This window comes from Otolemur garnettii, unplaced genomic scaffold (assembly GCF_000181295.1).
Source record: "Otolemur garnettii isolate 467f Iridium unplaced genomic scaffold, OtoGar3 scaffold00163, whole genome shotgun sequence".
NCBI lineage: Eukaryota > Metazoa > Chordata > Mammalia > Primates > Galagidae > Otolemur > Otolemur garnettii.
Genome location: NW_003852558.1, coordinates 4039513 through 4059564, shown reverse-complemented (window position 1 = coordinate 4059564; position 20052 = coordinate 4039513).

Here is a 20052-nt window from a genome sequence, read left to right as displayed (position 1 = left end):
TTTATATCTCTCCTTGATGGATCTGCATCTGTTTAGATGTGAAGTTTGGTGGTTGATCTGTCACCTGAATGCTCTGATGGGCTAAAGGAAAGCTGGGAACTTGCCTTCTCTGTAACTAGTTTGTTATTTGGAAGGGAGTGATACTAATTTCAGTTTGTGCCTTATGCAGATGACAAATATTTCAAGATGTACTTATAAAAATTTAAAATTGAAATTTTCTATTGAATTTTTTTAAATTTAGATTTAAAACTCATTGTATCTTAGTCTGAATCTAGAAATACACCCAAACTACTAAATACAGCTTTGGTTATCGACAGGTTCTTCATGACATCAAGATGCTGTAAGATGTGCTCCTGATATAAAACTGTTAGAAATATATTCAACACACTTTTAAATTTATCTTTAATGTTTTAGTTTTTTTTTTAGAGATAACCACCACAGACATTTGTGACCGGTATTCCATTTTTAATTTTTAAGAAGCAAAGATAAATTAGTCTCTTTTCATGGACATATTTTTTTTCCTTCAATAGCTTCAGTAAATACTGTATTGACTTCCTTTTATAGAAACCTCATAATATATACTGGTAGGTTGAATTGTTTACACAGTGAAGAATCTTGTTATTTAAAATAACCTCAGAAAATGTCCCAACAATGAAATTGAGATTGCTTTTTAGCTTAACTTTTAAACCCTCTTGTCTTTAGGGACTTAAATAATCAATCAGCCAACTCTTCAAGAGTTTATAACTACATAGACCTTATTTGAGTCATTGTTAGATTTCCTCTTTGAATTCTTTCAAAGCTCCTATGTGGATTCCTTCCAACTTCAATTTTTTTTTATTCTTTTCATTGGACTTATAGATAATCCCCAGGTTATGAATGAGATTAGTACTATAGGGCATCGCCAGTGGCTCAGTGGTTAGGGAGCTGGCCCCATATACCGAGGGTGGTGGGTTTGAATCCAGCCCTGGCCAAACTGCAACAAAAAATAGGTGGGCTTTGTGGTGGGTGCCTGTAGTTCCAGCTACTTGGGAGGCTGAGGCAAGAGAATCCTTAAGCCCAAGAGCTGGAGGTTGCTGTGAGCTGTAATGCCACAGCACTCTGCAGAGAGTGACAAAGTGAGACTCTGCCTCTAAAAAAAAAAAAAGAGGAGATCAGTACTATAGGGTTGTTCTTAAGTTAAATTTATATGTAAGTTGGAACACGTACACTTACCTATTAACAGTAATAGCCTCTGTTTGTAAGTGCAAGTTGTATGTCAGGCTGTTGTTTGTAACTTGGGGACTTACTATAATAGTCTCCATTTGTAAGTGTGAGCTGTATGTGAGCGAGATGTTTCTAACTCAGGAACTACCTGTATGATGTTTATATAGGTAGCCCTTGAACATTGCAGGGGTTAGAGGGCCTAACTCCGTCTCTGCACAGTCAAAAATTTGCATATATCTTTTGATTCCCCTAAAACTTAACTACTAATATTGACCAAAAGCCTTACCTATAATAGGAACAATGCATTAATGCATATTCATTGTGCTATGTGTATTATATAATGTATTTTATAAGGTAAACTAGAACAAAGAAAATATTACTCAGAAAGTTATAAAAAAAGACAAAACATATTTACTCTTCATTTAGTGGAAATAGGTCATCATGAAGGTTCCGTCCTCCTCATTTTCACGTTGAATACTCTGAGGAGAGTTCTATCTTGCTCTCTTTGGGTGGCAGAGGCCAAAGAAAATCTAAGTGGACCTACCCAATTCCAACTTGGGTTGTTCAAGGGTCAACTGTATGTTTACCACTACTTAATACACTGGTTGCTTATCTTAAAGGAATTTTCGAATTTGGTTCAATTAATAAAAACCTTTATAAAAGAATAGAATTTAAAGTTTCTCTATTTTGGTAGTATTTCTTAAATTAATTCTTTAACAAACTCTGGCTTCAATTATATTTTTAAGAACCTAAATTAGTATTAAATTTTTTAAGGAAAATTCTCATTAAGTAGAAACAATGGGTTATTGAACAGCTAAAAAAAATACTATGCACTGTAATGAGTGGTAGATTTGCAATGATTATGACTCATATATTTAGCTTACATTTTTGTTGTAGTGGGCCTGTTATATATTGTTATTTTTATTTGTTGATTATCCTACTTAAAAATATCCTTTGAGAGGTGCCTCTGTCAGTAAGAGTGCACTAAGAAATTCAGAACACCACTTACACTGAAAATAGCTACCGAAGCTAGAAAATAAATCTGTTTAAATATACTGGAAAGTTAAAAAGTGAATAGGGAAAAATGGGTCAAGGTATAAAAGAGTTAGAAAGGAAAGAAACCCGGAGAGGTGAGCCCATCGTTTTAGGCTGCTCTTACTTAGGAGATTTTTTTACTTAGGGGATTTTTCTGATTACTGCAGAGGTGGCTGAAGGGTTGAGATCCTGAACAAAGCTTTGAAAGCCTTATGGAGCCTGAGGACAAAAATTGGAATCCAAGGCCCTTAGGCTTTATGTTAGGTCATAAAGGTCTACACAAGGGGAGTAAGGGTTAACCAGAAATAGTTTAGTCATTTCAGGGACTGAAGCACTGTTTTAGCTCATCTCCTTGGAATTGGATTATGTGATCTGAAATTCCAAGTACAAAAGCTTAGTCTCTCTGAAGGAACGTATAATCATTCTAGGCTTCAAATTATTTTTGCGGTATTATCAGTCTGGGCACTCTGTCAGAGTAACAAAGTGTATATTAAGGTTACATGATTTAGAACCAAGAAAAATAACAGGCAGAGAAATACAACCCCAGGTAATCCAGAAAAGGTGATTCTGAGAGGCACAGTTTCAAACAGCTAAACTTGATATAATTAATGATTTCAAAACAAAATTGGGAATTTGGACAGAGAACTGAAATACAGAAGAATAAGCCATATAAAAATCCAGGAATTAAAAAATTTAGTAAGTGAATTTAAAATTCTGTCTGTCTTTAACATTATAGTAGAAACATGTACACATCAAATTACTTACATCATATTTAGGGCAGAAAAAGGTGTTAGAAGATGCATGGAAAAGTAAAAGGATGAAAAATGCACTTAGAAAGGAGAGAGAGAGATGACACATGGGGAGGGCCTTGCATATGTATAAAGGCTTCAGATTTAAGAATCCTCATGCTAATCAATCTAGTACAAATGTCCTTATGATAAGATGTTTTTGTTTTTTCCCCTGCTGGGTAGATACCTAGTAGTGAGGTTGTGAGACCAAATGGAAGGTCACTTGTGGGACACAACTACAATAGGGACCTTACCTAACAAAGGCAAATATTGTAAGCTTATTGTTTGTATCGTCATATTAATCTGAAATTAAAAAAACAAAACAAAACTATGAACTCCATGCAAAGTAATAAATAGAAAGCCAGAGAAAATTACAAAAAAAAAGCAACTATAGAGAAAACATTATAAAAGCATTTACAGAAAAACATATTACTTTAAACACAGCAAAAATTAGCTTGAAAACAGTTTCTCAGTAGCAAAAATAAATAAAAGTAAGACTGCAGATCAATGATACCTTTAAAATACTAAAAGTAGAAAGAGTTATGAGACAAAAAATGTTGTGAAAAATCAAATCTATGAGAGGGCAGATAGACACATAGATGGAAGCAGAGGTGCTGTGAGAGACAGATCACATGGCCCCTAAGAGAGAAAAGGAACAGCCAGCCGGAGCCCAGATCTGCAATGAACTCTGTTGTTTTCTTTAAATGAACTTATAAAGACTCTATAGTCTGGTAACTACATGTCATGATAAAGTCCATCTTGCAAGTACATGTATTTTCCTGATGTTCATTGATCCTCCTGTATCTGAGTATCTAAATCTCTTGCTATCCCAGGAAACTCATTGTCAGTGGTTTCCTAAAATAGATTTTCTAAACTTTTGGGGTTTTTTTTCCCATGGAGATTCCAGTGATTTATAAATTCCATCACTTTATGTAGTCCCACATATCTCAAAGGCTTTGTTCCTTCATTTTATTTTATTTTTATTTTTGTCAGACAAAATTTTTGTCTGAGATGCTGTCTTCTGAGTGTTATAGTCTATTGCTCAAGCTTTCAACAGTATTTTGTAATTCCTTCAATGTATCTTTCATTTCTAGGAGTTATGTTTGGTGTTTTTTTTTTTAAGATAATTATCTTCTTTGTAAATTACTCATTTATATCCTGAATAAACTTTCTAATTCCTTTTAATTGGTTTTCAGATTATTCTTATTGAGGTTCTCTAAACTTAATATTTTGAATTACTTATGTGGCATTTCAAAAATTTTCTTTTAGTTAGTGTTCCTTGCTGGAACAAAAAGCCATGTGCTTTTTGGTTGTTTCCTCACACCCTCTTTTTTTATATTTCCACTATTCTTATGCTGATTTCTTCACATCTGGACAATCAGTTCTTATCTTTGAATTTACCTTTGTTTGGATGGGATCTCCGCCCCACTCCCAGTATGTGACTATAATGTATGTTGAATAGAGGGCCATTTGCTTTGTTTCTGCATGCATTCAACAACAAAGACTCTACGATTTCCTTGGTAATACAAGCCTAGTGTGGTGGCTTTCTCAAATGGTGTTTGGAGTAGTGGTGTTTTGGGCAGGTAAGTGTGCTTTTAGTCTCCTGTGTAGCTGAGGTCCCTGGCAATAGTTGTAGCAGAGGTGGTAAGAGGCTTGTCTCTTAAGTGCTGTGTGCTTGTGTTAGTAGATGTTGTGATGGGCTATGTGGTTCCACATCCAGGCCAGGAGGTGGCACTGCAGGTAACATCCTACTGAGTGGTGGCAGCAGGGGTTATGCTTGCCCTTTGTTAACCAGAAGAACTAAACAGGCACTCCAGGTGGCGGTTTGGGCTACTAAGGAATGCTCAGTGGTCTGGGTCCCCTGATCTGCCTTGAAGGCAGGCGGTAGTGTCCACCTCCTGGAGTAGCAGGAGAGAAGCTCAGCAGGACCAACATGGCAACCCTTCTCTCTGGACCCCTCTGGTGAGAAGCACCAGCTCCCAGGAGAGTTGGGTGGGAAGTTCTCAGGTCCCTGGAGAAATATCCCAGTGGGGAGCAGAGCAGCCACTTCCCAGCACTGGGAAAGAGGGACGTATCCACTTTCACAGTCTGGTGAGTGGTAGAGAGACCCACTTTGGGCTCATATTCCAGAGTCACTGGGGCTCCCCAGATGACCTAACATTGGAACTGAGTTGGGATAGTCAGACAAGTTATAAGCAGCTTACCTTTAGTCCCAGACACTTCCCCGGCTCATAAAACTTGTCCAGGGACAAATCCACATCCCTCTGGCAGATCTTCACCCACTCTGGTCCCAACTCCAGTGTCTCCCTCTGGGGTCCATGCGGCACCTGCCTCTCAGTTCTGGCTGGGGCCGGGGTGCACCTGCCACTGTGAACCAGATTGCCAATCCCCAGTTCTAGACATTGCAAACCAGGAACCGCCAGCCTTGCAACCTGGCAGGTTCCCACACAGGCCCTGTGACCTAGGATCAGGAATAGCTTCCTGTACCGGTGTTCATGTCAGAGCGTGTGCACTGGGAGGGCTGCCGTGCATTTCCTTCTCAAGGCTTTCATATTGCTCTCCGAGTCAGACCTGGGGTCAGGGAGCGCCTCTGTGGCCTGGACTGCTTGGCTTCTGTGTGGGCCTGTGTGCCTTGGAGACACACCCTCCCTCCCTCACTACTGCCGAGAAAATTCAGTTTTCTGCTTGACCCCATCACATGGCTCCTGCTGCCAGACTTCTTTTTCCCAGTACATGAAGTTTTCTTCACTTGTATGTGGAACATCTGTTTCTTCATGAATAAAAGTTCACAGTGTAAATATCTGTAGACAGCTATTTCCAAGTGGGTAAGCACTTTGGCAAAGCTTTCATTCCACCATCTTGTAAAAGGAGAGAGGGAGAAAAGAAAAATCCTTTTCAGATTTCTTTAACAAATTAAGAATTTTCAATTCTAGTTAACATTTTTAAGTTGACTAATATGTAATTCTTTTTGTTCCTAATCTTGAACCCATTTTGCTCAATTATTGTACAAAATATACATGCTCCATGTGCAGGCTCCTACTGCCATTGTTCACAGCCACCCAGGGCAGTTCACAGTACACTATTTTTCTATAATTAGGATGTAATAAATTTCCTTGGCCTGCTTTTCTCAGATTAATCAACGGAAATTTAATGAGTATTTGCTATATAATTTTTTTTATTGTTGGGGATTCATTGAGGGTACAAAGAACCAGGTTACATTGATTGCATTTGTTAGGTAAAGTCCCTCTTATAATTGGACACACTGTGACCCTCCAATCCTCTCTGCTATTATATTTTTGTAAGAATTATGGATAATAAAACAACTCATATGAGGATGGTATACATTATTTTTCCTTTAAAAGGAAAAAATATGTAAAATGAGGCAATATATACATAAAATAGTGTTTCTTATGTTTAAAATTTTAAAAAATAAGGAAAAGATTGATGTTTATTGTACTTATTCCTTATGCTTTTCAGTGAGGTGCATTAGTACTTCAGTGAATATCATCTTAATTTGGAGAAAATTAAAGACGAATTTCAATATGTGAGCTGGTAAAAAGGGAAATGGGTATGAAACTGAGGAAGGAATAAAAGTATGTGAAATATGCAACATTTGAGAACACTACAATATATATAGAAAATAAAATTTCTTTATATATTTAATTCGCAAATTATGTTGAGTATCCTGCATAGTCAGGTGCTATGTTAGGTTCTTGGAATCCAGTGATGAAAAAGACAGGTAGTCTCTTTTCATCAACAAGCTCATTTAGTATTATGGGACCATATCATGAACAAGAGGTCGAAAATGGAACATGGAATAATTTGAACTATCCACAGGAAATCTTGGCTAAATGTAGCCATTCTTTGTTATTTAGTTATTACAGTTTTCCCTATGTTCAAATTTTTTATGTTAGATCATTATGAGTTTCATTATTATTTTATTAGATATAACATTTTGCCAATAATGATTACCTAATAGAGCTAATATTTGTTATAATTTTTATGCATCTTTTATAATTTTCTCACATATAATGTACACTTACTTGCCTATGAGTAAGTTTGTACTTTTGGTCATTTTGTTTTGTAGTTTTATTCTTTTAGATAATAACCAAAAATTATTTGTTGACTGTAAGCTAGGTGTTGAGATTAGATTTCATTCTGGGCTCTAAAGAGCAAAGAGGATATGGAGAGATAGAAATGGTAGGAGAATAGTGAATAAAGTTTTTATGAGTGGAAGACAATTTTAAAAAAATTAAGAAACAAGCAGAGAGAAAAATCCACTTTAAAGGGAAAATAATAAAATGGATTACGAGGAAATTGGACTGGGCATACAATTGACAGTCTTAAGGAATATCAGAAAGTTTGAACTTGAGGCAGTGTGTAATAGAAAACCATCTGAACTTATTGAAATAGTAGAAATGATACAATAGCAATTTAGGAAACTTTATAAGGTGCTGCACTCATTTTGTATCTTAGTTGTCTACTTTCTAAGAAAATCAAAACAACACAAATTAAAATAATAACCATAAAATCAATATTTTATATATCCTGCTAAAGATTTACTGTTTTACACTGTCATCAAAAGTGCTAAATGGTATGAACCACCTGTTTTAAATCTCTAGTTTAGTTTCCATTGTCTTCAAAATAATTTTAATCTACAACAAAGTATATATAATTTAAGTGTACATATGCATTTTCCTAGACTTAACATCTGTATCTTTCTATAGATTGTTGTATTAGACTAACATGTTGCAATGCTAAGAATTATGATGAATTGGAATAGGCATTTACCTCAAACTATGTTTTAGTTTGTATTTACTGTAGATAATAAAATCTACAGTTTGTAGGAACTAATAAAAAATTGAGGCAATATATAAACAAATTTAATATTTATCAGGAAAGATAAAGGAAAGATTGATGCTTAGTGTAATTATTCTTTAAAGTTTTCAAAGCAGTGAGTCAGTCCTACATTAATCACATACATATATAATATAATAATAATAATATATAACATAATATACATATATAATATGATAAACTACATTAATAATATACATACATAATATAATATACATATATAATATATATACATATATAATACAATAAGCTACATTAATAATAGGGAGATCTAAGGTCATCTGAGAGTTTACAAAACATATTTCTCATTTTTTAATATACATTATAGCAAGATAATAGATCTGACTTCTTGCACAGGTATAGTATTTGCTTATTTTGAAATTTTTAAAGTTAGATTAGATTCTAACATATTTCGATAATTTACAAAAAGTATTAAATCAGGAGTAGGACACCTGCAGCCTTAAGGCCACAAACAAATTCTTTATTTAATTAAATTAAATTTATTTATTTATTTATTGCAGTTTTTGGTCGTCGGCTGGGTTTGAACCCACCACTTCCAGCACCTGCCACAACGCCCATCTATTTTTTGGTTGGAGCTGTCATTGTTATTTGGTGGGCCCGGGCTGTGCCGTATTTGAACCCGCCAACTCAGGTGTATGTGGTTGGCACTTTAGCCGCTTGAGCCACAGGCGCCGAGCCAAATTATTTTATTTTTATTAAAACATTTTGGCCATTTTTTAAAATTTATTTTATTTTATTTTATTTATTTTTTTGCAGTTTTTTGCCAGGGCTGGATTTGAACCCACCACCTCCAGCATATGGGTCCGGCACCCTACTCCTTTGAGCCACAGGAGCCACCCATTTTATTTTATTTTTAAAATGAAAATATATAAAAACCAAAGAATAAGGTAAGTTTCAACAAAATAATCTTGTCAGATTGACTGGCAATATTGGAACATTAGTAAGTCTTAAGGGCTAAACTGATAGCTGCTGTGCTCATGATCTTGTTGTAACTAGATCTAACTTGTGCAGTTGGACTGGGCCACTAGCACCCGAGGCTTGCTGGTGAATAGTTTATGGGAATTGAGTATGCCAGTCTATTATCAGGTTTTTACAACAGTGCGCTGTGTTGCTGTTTGAAGTGAAATTTGTGAGTAGTTGTACAGCTCTATAGTATTTTTTTAATTCTGTCTGCTTTATAGTGTGTTATATCAAAGAAGACCAAGAGAATGTTGAAGGAAGAAAACAATTTTTTAAAATGAGAATTGGGAATTGGAATATTGTCATGTTTCTGCTAAAGATAACATGATTTGCTTGCTTTGAGATATTGCAATTAAAGAACTTCATTGTTCATCAGCATTATAATATTCATAAAAGTCATACATATTTGAAATTAGAGGAAGATATGTGAAATACTTTATTGCAGAAATTAAAAAATAAAAAGCAAAAGCAAAGATAATTCTTTCAAGCAGCAATAAGACCTTGAAATAAAAGTGGACCAGTCCCATCTAGGTAAACATGTAAGAGGCAAAATCTTTGTCTTTCTTTAAGGCTGCATAATATTCCATGGTGTACATATACCACAATTTATATTCTTCTTAGCAAAGTATCTCAAGAATGGAAGAAAAAGGATCCAATGTACTCAGTCTTACTATGAAACCAATTTATAGCTTTCTTATTAAAGCTATACCCTAATTATAGCCCAAGAAGAAGAAGAGAGGGAGGGAGGGGGGAGGATGGGTGGAAAGAGAGTAATTGGTGGGACCACACCTACAGTGCATCTTACAAGGGTATATGTGAAATTTACTAGGTATAGAATATAAATATCTTAACACAATAACTAAGAAAATGCCATGAAGGCTATGTTAACCAGTTTGATGACATTTCAAACTGTATATAAAACCAGCACATTGTACCCTAGGATTGCATTGATGTACACAGCTATGATTTAAAAAAAAAAAATGAATAAATAAAATTTAACAAGTGGACCAGTCAAGAGAAAAGGTCATGGCAACAGTCTTTTTAGGTTCTTAAGGCATTTTTCTTGTTGACTTTCTAGAAGATCAAAGAACAATAACATCTACTTATTGTGAGACTGTTTTGAGAAAGCCAAAGCTTTAGCAGAAAAATGCCTGGGAAAACATCATCAGACAGTCCTGTGTCATCATAACAATGCTCCTGCTCATGCTTCTGATCAAACAAAGGAAATTTTCCAAAAATTTTTATGAGAAATCATTAGGCATCCACTTTACAGTCCTGATTCGGCTCTTTCTGACTTCTTTATCTCTCCTGACCTTAAGACATGTTTAAAGAGGCTGGATGCAGTGGCTCACGCCTATAATGTTAGCACTCTGGAGACCAAGGTGAGTAGATCACTTGAGCTCAAGAGTTTGACACCAGCCTAAGCAAGAGTGAGACCCCCATCTCTACTAAAAATACTGAAAAATTACCAGTGTATTGTGATTCATGCCTGTAATACTGGCTGGTCTGGTGACTGAGCAAAGAGAATCACTTGAGCCCAGGAGTTTGAGGTTGCTGTGAGCTATGATGTGACAGCACTCTAGCCAGGGTCAACAGAGTGAGACTCTGTCTCAAACAAATAAGCAAACAAAACAAACAACAACAACAAAAATTATAAAGAGGATCCATTTTCTGCAATTAATAATGTAAAAAAGCGACATTAATGTGATTGAATTCCCAGGACCCTCAGTTCTTTATGGATAGACTAAATGGTATCATCACTTACAAATGTGTCTTGAACATGATGGCCCTTATGTTGAGAAGTAAAGTTTATATTTTCTACTTTTATCTTTTAATTTCACTTTTCCACATACTTTTTAAAGTCCACATCCCATGTATGGATTTATTGTAAGGAATTGCTTCATGTCATCGTGGGAGCAGGTAAGGCTGAAGGGCATAGGAGAAGCCCACAGCTGGAAACTGAGGCAGTAGTTCCCACTACACTCAGTCCCGAGGCAGAATTTATTTTTCTTTGGGAACCCCCATTTTTGACCTTAATGTCTTCAGTGTTTTGGATGGGGCCTCACCCAGATTATCAAGGACAATCTTTTACTTAAAGTCAACTAATTATAGAATAGATTCCAACCACTATATATACGATACCTTCACCGCAACACTTAGTGTTTGCTTAGATAGCCTAGCCAAATTGATAAAATTGGCTATCACAATAAATTTCATGTTCTTCTGTATGACTGAAGTGAGAAAATGGGAAAAGATCAGGACAAAAATAAAACAGTATTTATTTCCAATGAAATGGTTGACATTCATTATGATCAATAGAATGGGTGTTTAATATAATTCAATGAAGTTCAAGGTCAGCCTTAGACATAATATTAAGACATAGATTGAACATTTACATTTTTCTGATAACAGGACACTAGGATTTATCTATAATGTAGTTTTTGTATTTGCTTTGTTTTTGTTTTTTGAGACAGAGTCTCACTATGTTGCCCTCAGTAGAGTGCCCTCACTCTACTGGGGAAGCAACCTTACACTCTTGGGCTCAAGTGATTCTCTTGCCTCAGCCTCCCAAGTAGCTGGAACTATAGGCACCTGGCACAATGCCTGGCTGTTTTCTTTGTTGCAGTTGTCACTGTTGTCTAGCAGGTCCAGGCTGGGTTCAAAACCGCCTGCCTTGGTATATGTGGCCCGGCATCCTAACCACTAAGCTACAGGCACCAAGCCTATCCATAATATAGTTTTAAGGACTTCATGATCGATAAGAGAATACAGGCATACAGATTACCTTCAGCATCAAGTTGCAAATTTGAGAGTATAAAAGAAAAAATGTTTCAAATATATGAAATATCTGTGTTATTAAGATCAAAAAATCCTAATCCATTGGGATATTCTACACATGAAAAAGTTTTCTAAAACTTTTTTAAAAAAAAGGAATAACTTAAGAATTCTTAGTACATAAATTGAGCTCTCTCACAATGTATTATAATTCTTTCCCTAACAGAATAGAAAAAAAAATTTTTTTAAACCCAAGGAAAATATATTCTCAACATCCTTCCAGCTCGTGAAAGTCAGGTTCATCAGGAAAGACAGCTTTGGTCAGAGAGGGGAGCAGAAAACACTGCCCACAGCAGAGTCCCATTTCTTTTCTTCTTTTTTAGTCTGCATTCTATTGACAGAATCTGTGACAGGAGACTCAACAGCATGTTGTTCCCGGAGTGAAGGGCTTGCATTTGTAGCAGTCCCATCTTTTGTTGGAGCTGAGCACTCGTACAAAGTTGACGGAGGACACCATTATCCACTGATAGTCTTCAGATCATATTACCCAGATAATCTTCTTGTCTTTCTTCTCCCAAACTCTTGGGTTGGATCCAGAAAAAGAAAGAGGTGCTGAATTACTGTATTTGTTATTGTTCAGAGCTGTAACTCAACCCTTATTCTCCTTCATTATTTTTTCAAACCATCAGGGTTAATTGACAGCAAGCCTTTATATCTAGATTTGTTCCCATTAGAAGTCCTTGTGTCCTTGACTACACAGGTAAGGTAAGAACTTTAATTACTGCTGTAATTAGATGTATTTGAGGCAGCTGTGCTTTGCTTTAATCAAAGGTAAAGCTCAGCAATGAGCTGCCTTACTACAACATTGATGGGGGTGGTGTCCTTAGTGTTATTTCCTGAGCAATCAAAAACAATGCAGGTAGAGAAGAGAATAACTGCGGTCTTAGGAAATTTCGTCGTATTTCTAATTCTAACCACCACCCTCACTCCATTCCTAGCTGATTTTTTAAAATAGCATTCCATTTATTCTTAAATCAGCACAGTGATCTGTAAGGAAGATTCTTTAAAAGACATAGGATAGCTTTGAAAAATCCATAGCCTGTTGCATTAACAAGAAATCACAGACAAAAGAATACATTTTTAATTTGGTAAAATGACAAGTTAATTGATTACATATAATGTATTATAACTTGTTTAGTTTCTGTTCCAAGATTCTATTCAGATAAGTATGATGGTGTACAGGATTACTTTTTTTCTTGATTTTTGATTTCTTTAAAAGGTTTTCGGATTATTTTTGAAATTTAGTTGTTTTAGGAATTTACAAGGTGGGCATATATATGTATATGTATTTTTTCTTTTTTAAGCAGAGTTGTTTTCTCAATTCAAAATTATTCCTTAGACTTCAAAAGGCACTACTCCAATGTGCTACTCCTGTGTGCTGAAGAACAGCCTAAAACCAATTTATTCTTATTTTTTATAAATTTCTTGACTTTTCCCTCTCTTACTATATGTGTGTATATATGTGTGTATATATAAATATATAAAACATGATAAAATATACATTTTAATAAGTTATAATGTAAAGTTTCACGAGTACACAAATATATACTTCCTATTATCAGGGCATAACCAACAGCATCAGCAAGTATTCTGTTTCGGTTATTTATTGATACATAAAACATCATACTAAAACTTAGTGGCTGAAAACACAGCTATTATTTGCTTATACACAAATCCACATTTGGGGCAGAGTTTGGCACAGGTGTCTAGTTCCTGATGGACACAGCCTCAGCTGAAGCGGCTCCACTCCCAGGATGGCTTTCTATATGTGGCTGAATTCACGTTGGTTGTCACCTGAAAACCCAGGGGGAGCTGTTGGCTGGAGACCACGGTTGTCTCCTCAAGAGCCTCTCCCTAAGACTTACAGTGTGACACCTGCTTCCTCCAAGCAAGGATGTAAGCAGCAGAAAGTGAAAGCCATCAGCTTTCTATGGTCAAGGCCTGCACACTGGCCAAGCTTCAGTCCCACCATGTTCTATAGGTCAAGTAGTAACATACCTTTTCCAAATAAAAGGAAGGGAACATGGACCTTCTTTCAAATGGAGATAATTCAAAAGATTTGCTATAAATTTTAGTCGACCAGAGTCCAACTCTGGTGACAAACTACTTATATGTAGTATTCTTTCCATGTACAAAATATCATCAACTTCCAGGGCCCTAAGTATATTGGCAAAATATGACATTGACCTGAAGCTCAGTTTATCATCTAAACCAGATCTAGTTGCAGATGCGGCTCTTGTGGTGTCATTTTCCCTGCTCTTCACCTGTGAAATAGAGAGACAAGTGACCTGCTTCCTACAATGTAACAATAATGGAATAGGCATAAAATAATCACAGTAGACACACACACACAAGAGAGTGAGAGAACAGGACACTTAGAACTCAGGGGTCCCTAGCAACTCTGAAATGCAGCCATCCACACATTACTACGTTCTTGATTAAAACCCAAACAGGCTCCCTGGGTATGATTATATTAGGCTTCTGGCTCTGCCCTCTGAAGACTTAATTCTACCCCCTGGGTCCTTCTTTTCCCATAATGAATGGAATGTGTTAGCTGAGAAGTGTTCTCAGTCTCCTTTCTTCCCAAAGATTGGGGCGGCAAAACTTTCTTTTAATTTTAGACTGGCTCTATCTCTTCTAGATGAGGCTGAAGTAGTATCTTTAATAATTTTAATGACTTCCTCACTTCTACTTTATATTCCTCTTTGGTATTCTTATTCTCTTAGATATTGGATTCTACTATTGGACCTTTATGTATTTAATATTTTTGACTTATATTTGAGCTTATTTATTAATGTTATATTTAATCCTTTACATTGACTTTTTAGATATTATTTTTCTGAAATTTAAAAATCCTCTCTAGTCCATTCTAATTTTCCTATTTTTGAGGCATCCTAGTTGTGTTTTTGTAGGCATAAAATCTTCTCAAATCTCTCTGATGCTGTACTAATTTTTTTGGTATATTGTCTTTTTTCTTCCTGAATTATCTCTGCTTCTTTGGGAGTCATCTGCTGTTTTACATATTCTTTAATCAAGGAAAAAGATAATTCTTCATTGCCTATTCTTATTTACATAATTTATTTTAATAGATTTTTCTGGGCATCTGGTATATGTTTCCTTCCCGTATATACATAGATTGGCTCTTCCCAGGAAGTCTCACCTCTGAAATGGAAGTAAAAGGCCTTCCATAGGACAGAAGTATTTTGACTAGTGAGGAACATTTGGTTCTGTGACACTAACTTATACACTAGAGCCTTAGTTTCTTCTAGACTATTCAGGTGAGGTTAAGAAAATTTTAACAAGTCATCTGCCAGTAACTCTGCAGAGGGAGCTCATAGGAAGTCTCTAGACCAGTGGTTCTCAAATCTTAGCTTGAATTAAAATGAGCAGGAAGTACACAGCCCTACTTTGAAACTAATTCATAGCTTTTATAGGAATGTCATAACCTAATTATAGCCTTAGAATATGGGAAGGGGGTGGGAGAGGGGAGGTGAGTGGGGTAGACGGGGGGAGGGAGGGTGATTGGTGGGGTCACCTCTATGGTTTATCTTACAAGGGTACAAGTGAATCTTTCTAAAAGCAGAGTATGAATGTCTTAACTCAATAACTAAGAAAATGACATGAAGGTTATATTAACCAGTTTGATGAGAATATTTCAAAATGTATATGAAAACAGCACACTGTACCCCATGATTGCATTAATGTACACAGTTATGCTATAAGAAATTTAAAAAAAAAGAAAAAATAATAAAATGAGCAGGAGAATTCAGTGATACACAGCGGTTGTACCAACTCCAGAATTTTTGATGCAGTATGTTTGAATGGATTCTAGGAATTTGCCTTTATAATAAGTTTCTAGTTGGCTATGATGCTATTGATCCACACATTTATAGCCATTACTCTAGACAAACTTTCAATTAATTCACCCCTTCTTAAATCTGTGTTTTCTGTCTTCATTTATTCTTGCTCTATTACTAATGTGTGTAACAAACCATTCAAAACCCATGCTTAAACCAGTAACAATTATTTTGCTTACTAAACTCCTATTTGGGTAGGCTCAGTAGTGCTAACTTATCTTCATAGTATTAGGTGAAACAGCTTGAAGACTGGGAGCTGAAATCATTTGAAATCTCATGTTCTCATATATCTGGTACTTGGGGATGTTGGCTAAAATATCACATCCTCTCCCTGTGGTCTGGAGTTCCTCATTACATGGTATTTGGGTTTCAAGGGTAATCATTGAAAAGTGTGAGATTCAAGTCAGATTTGCCTTTGTGACCTCTCTTTAGAAGCCATGCACAGTCTTTTCTGCTGCATTCTACTCATGGATATAGCTGCAAAGTCCTATCTAAATTCAAAGGACAGGGAAAGAAACTCCATTTGGAGGAGGGAGGTACAAGTGGCAAGATTATAAGAATGTATGGGAAAGGAAATACTGCAGCAATCACTGTTAGAAAATACCAACTACTATAATCTTTGCTAAATATAAGCACAATTCACTTCTTCCCCACATGCAAAATACAATCACATCTTTCCCCCAAGAAAATCTGAACTCTCATCCCATTATAATGTTAGTCTTGGGCTTGTAGACCAGGATCTTGTCAATTAATCATGTTTAGATGTTGATAAGTTTTCTCATGTGTATTTCTTTGGGTAAAGCTTTTCAAGTACACTTCTTCTCAATCTATAGACCAATGAATTAAAAGGGAAATCATATTTCTCCTTGATACCCTCAAAAAACAAGAGTAGGTAAGGGGTAGGAAAACTACTTTGCATATTCCTATTAAAAAAGGGGGGAGGAATTGGGAGTTACACCATATTCACAGCTACATGATTCTGAAATCCATCCAGGCATATATCCCTGTTAGTTAATTATGGCACAATAATACTGCCTGGGAAGGATTTGCTGTAAGTTTTTGCTCTGATATTTAGTCTCCTGTTTTTACTCCCCAAGTCAGCCTTTCTTTTCCATAAGGAATGGCTAAGTTTTTGCAGGTGAGCAGTCATATCAACTTGCTTTATGCTCACAGTACTTTAGGGATCTGAAGATCACTTTTCATTTTGTACTATTGATACCAGATTTTTGACTTTAGATTTCCAGGCTCTTGGTCTCAACTATTTGATGAATGAATCAATGGACCACAGGATGGACAGTAAGTTAGGTTTTATTTACAGAGGTATTATTACAGCTCTTACAAAGAGCCAAACCTTGCAGAGCAGGATGCAAGTGTTACAGCTCTTACGAAGAGCCAAACTTCCTTGCAGAGCAGGGTATAAGTGTTACAGCTCTTCCTCTTCTGCTCTCTCTCCCTCAACGGTCTGCAACAATCTGCTGTCTTTGCTCTCCTGCTCTCTCTTCCTTGAATGTCAGCGTTCATCTGCTGAAGTCTTGCTCTTCTTCTCTATCTTCCTTGACGATCTGTGATGATCTGTCCCTAGGCTCTCTGCTCAGGGGTTTATATAGGGACAGTTGTCCAATGAGCTGAGAGCTTAGCTGATTGGTCTATAAAATAGACTAGTCTGGAGCAGGATTGAAAATGGACCAATCAGGGATGCACTGGAGGAATCGCCAGTGTTTTCCCCAATCGGCCCAGTCTTTTTTGTTGCTGGAGCCTCTGGTGGGAGAAGAAAGCTCCCTCTTTGGCTCCAGCCTGCTGATTTCTGTGCCAGCTGCTGCCAAGGCAGAGCCAGCAGGTCCTCTAGCGCCGCTCTACTGGAGCCTCTGGTGGGGGAGGGAAGCTCCCCACCGCTTGCTCCAACCTGCCGGTTCCTTTTTGGGCTGTTGCTACCAAGACAGAGGTGGCAGGTCCCCCAGGCCTTCTCAGCTGAGCTGGCTGGGGTGCCACTTTTCCGGTATCACTATCACTGCCTCTTTTAGTCCAAGCTGGTGATGTTTCCAACCACACAATTCCCTTAAAACCTAAGTAGGATTTTTATAAATCCTGTTTTCTAGCCAAGGCATGCCCAATAATCATTGGTAAGTTCCCTTCCATATTTGACTTCTTATAATCCTGATATACAGTGCCTTTGACCTTAAAATTTTTAGTCCTGTTGTTTAATAGAGAGGATCTGTTAGATTATTAGAGGATTTCATCTAATTGACTGAATTGCTGAGGCAATTCTTAAATCTTTTGAGGTACTAAAAATGATGCCTTATCCCCAACCTGGATTTGATATTTAATCTGAAGTCCTTTCTTATTTGAGAATCTCAAAAATTCCAATAATAAGAAAGATTTTTATTAATTTATTTTTTGAGACAGTCTCACTGTGTTAACCAGGCTAGAGAGTTGTGGCTTCAGCCTAGGTCATAATAACCTCAAAGTCCTGGGCTCAAGCCATCCTCCTGCCTCAGCTTTCTCAGTAGCTGGGGCTACAGGTGTAGGCCACAGTGCCCAGCTAACTTTTTCTCTTTTTTAGTAGAGACAGGGGTCTTGCTCTTGTTGAGGCTGGTTTTGAACTCCTGAGCTCAAGCAATCCTCCTGCCTCTGCCTCCCAGAATGCTGGGATTACAGCATGAGCCACGGTGCCAGGTCTAAGACTTTTTTATTTTTGAAGTCAGGAAGATCTGGTTGCTTTATAGCTCTTTCTAATTTTATGTGAAATTAAATAAAAACATTTTAACTCACTTCATTTTGCTCTCACTTTATCAAAGTCAGTAAGGCGGAACCAGGCTGCAATTTAAATATTCTTCTCAGAATCTTCTTAGCTGTATGGTCCACTTCATTAGGTATATTTTCTGTCTTCCATATGACCACAGGCATGGCGTGGTCATACTTTTGGCCACTACATTAACAAGTGTCTTCCTCTAGCTCTCAGTGACTCTTCCCCCACTTTCTTTAAGCCATTACTGACAGCCTCCTAAAAGGCTATCATAAATTGGCTACTAATCTCTTCAAGGTCTGTTAGCCTTTTCCGTAGTGCCTTCCTCAAAGTGCTTACCACCTGCTACCTAGTACCCCAAACAACATGCTTTACATTTATTATGATAGCATACTATTCCCAATTAACAAAATTAATTATGGTTACCTATTGCTACCTAAAAGCTACCCCAAAACCTGGTGACTGAAAAGAAAAGTATCATTACTTTTGATCATGATTTTCCACCTTGACAAAGGCTTGAAAGGGTAACTTGCTGCCATTTATTGTGGCATCAGCTAGGGAAAAAGTTAGGGAATGGAATCGCCTGAAGACTTGCACATCACCTGCCCCACATGACCTCTCCATAAGGCCTAGGCTTCCTCACAACAGTACGGCTGGGTTCAAGCAAGCATCTTAGTAGGAAAGGATGGCAAAACCATAACACCTTTCATAACCCAGTCTCAGAAGTTGCAGAACATCATTTATGCCCTATTCTATACATTCACACAGTGAAATGGGTCCACTCAAATTTAAGGAAGGGAAAATACTCCATGAGGGAATAGGAAGATTTTGAATAGCATATCAGATTAGAAATATTGCTCTGGTCACTTTTGGAAAAAGCAATTTGCTGCAACTCTGTTTCATTCATTGCCATGCTTTCATCACTATTCTGTTTCAAAGTTTTGGTCCAGTTTTAATTTTCTCCTTCATGTATAATTGTTGTTTGCTTTTTGTGTTTATATATTTGACTATTTCCTTATTAGCATTACAGTTGAGTTTTATGAGAACAGATAAACAAATACAGGACTCAAATCAATTTTTTAAAACTGGAATCATTTTTATTTTTCCTAAATAGCTACATTAATAATTTGGAATTAATGAGACCACACCTATAGGGTACATGTTAAATTTACTAAGTGTAGAGTATAAATGTCTGAACACAATTACTAAGAAAATGTGGTGAAGGCTATGTTAACCAGTTTAATGAAAATGTTTCAAATGATATAGAAAACCAGCACATTGTACCCCATGACTGCATTAATGTACACAGCTATGATTTAATAAAAAAAAAATAATTTGAAATTAAAAGTCTCTTAAATTGAGTTGTCTTTTAAGATTAAAATTTGATATTAAAGGTGAAAATTACATTATAGTAATGTGTGAATAAAATACTGCTAGTTACACTGTACACAAAATAAAATCAGCAGAAAACAAAAATGAAATAATAATAGTTAGCAAGTCTCATATGAATGATCAATGAATATTACCTAAAATAAGGTAATTCATACTAAATTCGTAACCAGCTACAATAAATGAAGTTTCATACTAAAACAGGAGCAATAATTATAAGCAAATTTTAAAAATCAGAATGGAGGACATTGTAATCATCTGCTGACCCATCTTCTCTTGAATTTTGATATTTCTTACATATTCTAATCAAAGTTAACTTCTATTTGCATCTAAATTTGTTCTTTTGTCCCTGAAAATACTTCAA